This window comes from Trifolium pratense, linkage group LG1 (assembly GCF_020283565.1).
Source record: "Trifolium pratense cultivar HEN17-A07 linkage group LG1, ARS_RC_1.1, whole genome shotgun sequence".
In the NCBI taxonomy this organism is placed as follows: Eukaryota; Viridiplantae; Streptophyta; class Magnoliopsida; order Fabales; family Fabaceae; genus Trifolium; species Trifolium pratense.
In genome coordinates, this window is record NC_060059.1 from 21,559,009 (window position 1) to 21,565,008 (window position 6,000).

Below are 6,000 nucleotides of genomic sequence, written 5' to 3' on the forward strand. Positions count from 1 at the left end.
ATGGCACATAATTAAATTAAAAAGGAAAGGAAAATATTTTTGGTAGAAAACGTACAAAAAGGTACAAGAAGTACTTAAGGAACAAAAAAAAGAAAAAAATCAACATAGAAATAAAATAGGAACGAAAGAAAATAGTAAAAAAAACACCACAAAAAGATGGAGCACTCTCCAAACAGACGAAAAATGGTCCCAAACCACACAGATCAAGAGTACCCTAAAAATACCGCATTATTGTGTGAAGAAAACATGAATAACATGAAACCAAATACACAAGAACCAACCTCTTGCAACCACAAAAACTCCTACCGACATTGATAGGGGCGACCTAAATGCATGTGCCACATGAGTCATGGCATTGGGACCTCTTAAAAATGAGGGCCTCAATTTTTTTTATAGGTAGTATTGGTAAAATAGGAATGTAAAAATGAATTATATTACAACAAACTATAAGAAAAGTAATAATAACAATGATCAACGAATTAACATATTTGATCAAAACAAGAAATGAATTAGCGTAGCACTAACACACCACTACTGTCTACTAGTGCCCACCAACCACTAGTCCACAGTAACTGACGGCGGCAAGCCACCCATCTCCAGCGCTACCCTTCTCCTCTGCTCCTATTCTCAAAAACTTAATCTCCATAACTCCATATTGTAGTTGAAACAAAGGTAAAAATCAAAATTTTACAATTTGGGGTTTCTAAAATTTGAAACTAAAAATCACAATTTGAAACTTAATTACAAGAATGATATTTTTTTTTAATGTTATTTGCGATTTAAATCGAAGATGGTTTTATATTTTTTAAAAAATAATTATTTATTTATTAAGGGACTACTTTTACATTTTGTACATAGGCTCAAAAAATTTGGAGAAGCGTTGGACGCCAACACATAACAAGTTGCACGACCCACTCATATTGAGTGCAAGGAAAACCGGGTGATTTACCAAAAAACCATTTCCATTAGAAGAGTTAACCATTAGTTGTTCAACATTCATCAACTTTCTAAAAAAGATAAAACAATTCCAAGCTTTTCAAATAGACCACACAACAAAATGTCTTATCAAAGCCAAATCTAACCTATTTTTCACCCCCTTCCTTATATTCTGATGATCATTTATTCTATAATTGCAAGTTTGCATCAGTTGTTTTGATATGCGATATTCATATGGATTGGTTCGGGGATAATTCATCCCGGTAATCTTCTTACTCTTCTTGAATCCTTTTTAATATATCCTCTTCGAAAAATAAGCATAGGAGGATCTTACTCTAATTTGACGCACCACTATTTGAAATATGAGAAATGTTAAACAGTGGTCTTGGGACATTAGTTAAGTTTTTTGACGGTCAATTACATCCTATAAGCCTATACTTCGTGATTAGAGAATTTAGTATTGATTGTACTTCTGTAATTTCTTATCAAAATATTTATCTTGGTGTTAAAATGCTCAATTTCTACCTTTTTAAGTAATGTAAAACTTAACTCAGTTGATACTTATCCTAACGTTAGAAATCATCAATATACAATATCCAAGACACAATTTCCCCAACCCCACTGAAAAATAAAATGTAACAAGAAAGAAACGAGCTAGCTAGCAAATTAGGAATTATTTGGACCACATAACAAAACTACAAATACACAACTCCAAAAACAACTCATAGATACATGATACATGTTGGGCTATATGTTAGCTAAAAATAAAAGGAATACCAAACCAAGTATGGACACTACCACGTTAATTTAGGCTAGGATAATAAAACCAAACACACTCTTTCTGACCGTACAACTCAACTTTTTCATCCACTTTCAATGGCAATGTAGACATAAAGGACCATTTACTTTTTATTCCAACCCATCAAATTTGAATTATACACCTATGGATATTTGTTGGTTTCGTTATTCGCTATATCCTCTTAGCCAACTCAAGATTGAATGTAAACAAATTTAGAGGGACACTTGAAACTGAAGAAGGATCGAAGAAAATTCCCTAGAAAATAAAATCATCCAATAGTCTAAACTCACTACTAGAAAAATCTTAAATACCGACGGGCAAAATCTGTCTCTAAAATGCCAATATTCCGTCACTAAGCATGTTAGAGACAGAATTAGAGACCGATTTGATTCTGTCTTTAATTTCCTCGTCTCTAAACTATCAGAGATGGATTTTATATTCCGTCTCTGATTGGAGACAGAATTTATCTGTCACTATCTAATAAACATCTGTCTCTAAACATTGAATTCAAAACATAATAAATCCGTCTCTAATGGAGACAAAATTGTCCGTCTCTAAATTCAAATAATACTGTCTCAAAAATTCCGTCTCTAAGCATAGAATTCCGTCTCCATATTGACAAAACACATTTATACAATTAAATGCTTATACAATTTTTCAAATATTAATTTTTATCTACTATATGTAATTTATATAATTCTTGAATGTGAGAAAATCAAATTTCGATTGACACCAAATGTATGTCATTCTTACAAAGTATCAAGTGCACCACTACTGCACTAAATATAATATCAAACCTAAAATTGTCAAAGACACAAAAATTCATATAATTGATTTAACAAAAATACATAAAAGAAAGTAACTAAAGCTAATATTCATCATCCATCACATCATTTTCATTAGCATCGATCTCATAATTTTCCTTATCACCTTCTCTTTCAAGTTGAACCGGAGAGTTTTGATTAATACTAGGCACAAACCTTCCAAAAATCTGCTCACAATGCTCCATCTTTTGTTTTAACATTTCTTGTTCAAGATTATTTTGCTCAAGTTCAACGATTAATGCTTCAATCTTAGCCTCCGTAGCAGCAACTTTATCTGACTGTACCACATGAGTAGAAATTGAAGGAGAAAATTTCAAAGATTCTTTGATAGTGGCAGCTTGAGATCCCCAATCCAAATATGTGTCCCTTCTTGTTAATGCCTCCAACAACTTCCATGTATATACTATCATCAGATTGTTGGTTACTACCCTCACCTATTTGAGAATTTCTCTCAAACAATTTAATTTGGTAACTTTCCTGAAAAATTGTAACTATTAGTATATTATTTACATTGCTAAAAGTTATAACTTAAACAAGATTAGTTTATACTTACAGCTATAAGAGTTTGTTTACAGCTATAAGAGTTTGTTCTTTGTTAAACCACTCATTTGATTTTTCCTTTGGTTTATGCATTCTCTGATAAACCTCAAAACATGTTGGCTCTCTATTCAATTTCATCCTCTAAAACAATAACCAACATAAATTTAGTATAATATGTTTAAATTGAAATTCACTAAAGCAGATTTACTACTAACCATTTTCTGTTTTGCCAAGTTTCACCGTTCCATTGATCCCTTAATTCTTCTAACTTATCTTCATCAATCCATTCACCTTTATCTTTACCGCTACGAACCTTGAACAAAGCATTTTCCAGGGCCAATGTTCCCCTACTATTAAAGCTTTTTTAATGCTAGCTTCATCCTTTTCAAGCCATTTGTATTTGGCCTACAAACAAACAATACAAATAGTAGTGTAAAAGTTGCAAACACAATCTGTCATATGATAAGCATAGCCTGTATACAATTTTAATAGCATATATACAAATCTACACTCCAATAGAAACAACGATAAATTTAATAGCATATAAACACAATTTGTAATATGACAAGCATAACCTCAATGAAAAAATAAACAAGATTATCAATTGGATCCCATAATGAAACACAACCAGCACACCTCAATTACTTAATAAAATGACCTTAAAGTCTTCAAATCAAAAATCTTGTGTGGTCGAATCAACAGCACTCCAACATGACCATGCACCTTGAAAATTTTCTTTGAAGATTTTCGTAATAGCACCCCTCACTGTAGATTTGGGTTCGAAGCTGAAAGTATCAGAAAAATTACAATAAGATGCAATTTCAAACATATATGGATATAATTCTATGTAATTTCAAACATAAATCATGTAAACTAATTCAAGTTCACAAGCCTCGTTTCATACACATTTTTATTTAATAATCAATAGAAACTAACTTAGAACAGAACCAAGAAACTAATAAAAGAAATATAACCATAATATAGCATTAGATACACATACTAAACATAATTTCTTGTAGACAACATATACCCAAAAAATAGGGCTAAATGTAATCCATTAAAATTCAAGTGAACACAACCATAATAACACATCATTGATAAGTTACTATGACTCAATTACATTTGCTCTACTAAAATCAAGTGGAATATCCAGCACAACAACAAAATCATATACATGTTGATTGTTGAGCCAAAGCCGAAATTAAAATTGTAAAACTATTTTGATTGACATGGTAACTGAAGTATAAACAATCACTCTTGCAATAAGTTACCAATTACTTGTAGCTAAGCAAGGGATATGTGAACTCTTTTTCCTCCTATTGGTAGCTTTTGAGGCTCGGACATTAACTTAACCTTAGATAAACTGCTCAAAAATAGAATCAAAACCAATAAAATAAAATACATAAACTAAAAAGTGACATACATGACGGATCAATCTAAAAAATGACTGATATGGCAGTCCAGGTCATGGATTTGCTAAAAAAATAATCAGCAATTAAACAAGGAAACGCTAGGACTGATATGTGGTGGCTGAACCTAAGTTATGTTCATGCAAGTCCCTTGGCTTTAAGTGAACATGTATGCTCCAACCCTTTTCTTTATAGTTGTATGTCATTTTTAAATTGGAGGTTTCAAGGGTCTACATGGACTTTGTTTTCACATTCTGCATTTTTGTCATAATCTTTCTTATTGTATACCATCTAATACATGTCTTGTATATCTTAGTCAAAATTTCACTCTGAAAGTAAGACCTAAATTATACTCAACAGTTCAAGTATAAAAATTTTACATTCTGCATTTTTAGATTAGCAAATATCTTAGTCTTAACTCTTAAAATAAAACAATTTAAGAGAAATTGAAGACATCATCTCACAGAACAAGTGATGTTTAATATGTAATGGGAGAGTTGAGGTTCATGTGTTCTGTATGGTGGTACTAAATTCAATTGAACTCAAAAACCTAACTAAAAAGATTAACCAGAAAGAACCCATGAATCAAACCCTAAAATGAAGAATACATAAATTGAACACATAAACTCAAAATCCTAAATCATAGTAATCAAAATATCAAAAAATTAACATAAACCCAGAAATTGAAGACAAAAATCAATTAACAGTTGAAGAATCCACATCCAAATTGCGACTAACACACATACAGAGAGAGAGAGAGAGAGAGAGAGAGAGAGATGTAGAGGGAGAGAAAGAGCGAAAGAGAACAGTGAAACCTACGATGAAGAGCAGCAAGGGCGGCGATGAGAGTATCTACGGCGGCGATGATAGACATGGGGCTGCGAGAGATAGAAGTATGATAGTTTTTGTTTTTGACTGAAATAAAAAGGGGAAAATATTTGAGGGAGATAACAGAGGGAATGAAAATTTCGGTTCCCTCTCCTTTAAGACTTTCTTTGTTTTCAATTATCCCTCTCTTTTTTTTTAAAGAATTGTACCTCTGTTATTATTATTATTAATATTAATTATTAATTATTTATTATTATATTAAGAGTTTATTTGTTTTCAATTGTCCCTTTGTTTTCAACATTTCACTTGTTTGAGAGGGAATTCAAAGGATAATGGAAAAATCAATTAAAATTATTTTTATGTCTTCCTATAAAATTATTTCAAAAAAAAAAACAAAAATGTACTCCAAATTATCATGTTTTAATTTTTCTTAATAAGTATGATTTTTATTTTTTCGCTTATAATTTGGGACAAAGGGAAAAGAAAATATTTGAATTTAACAAGACAGACGCTAAGTTGTATTTTTTTATTTTTGCAAGGCAAACACCTTGACAGAGTGAGGATTAGTGAGCGATAACTTGATATAATGGTCGTGACGGAGCAATGGTGTGAAGGGTGAAAACGAGAGGAAGCGGTGGACTAGTGTGAAGTGGGCAAAAAGTGA

The 6,000-nt window shown here is 31.5% G+C and overlaps 1 long non-coding RNA gene across 2 annotated transcripts; it reads right to left on the reverse strand.

Annotated features, from left to right (window-relative positions):
* Window positions 1–2,442: 2,442 nt before the first annotated feature.
* On the reverse strand, window positions 2,443–5,530 carry LOC123902660. Of its 2 annotated transcripts, none has more exons than XR_006807696.1 (5): window positions 5,328–5,530; window positions 3,736–3,884; window positions 3,315–3,504; window positions 3,133–3,240; window positions 2,443–3,036 (listed from the first exon to the last, which is right to left on the reverse strand). It is a non-coding gene; the product is annotated as an uncharacterized LOC123902660 (long non-coding RNA). The 2 variants fall into 2 exon arrangements; XR_006807695.1 differs by having other exon boundaries at window positions 3,758–3,884; window positions 5,328–5,528.
* Window positions 5,531–6,000: the final 470 nt, after the last annotated feature.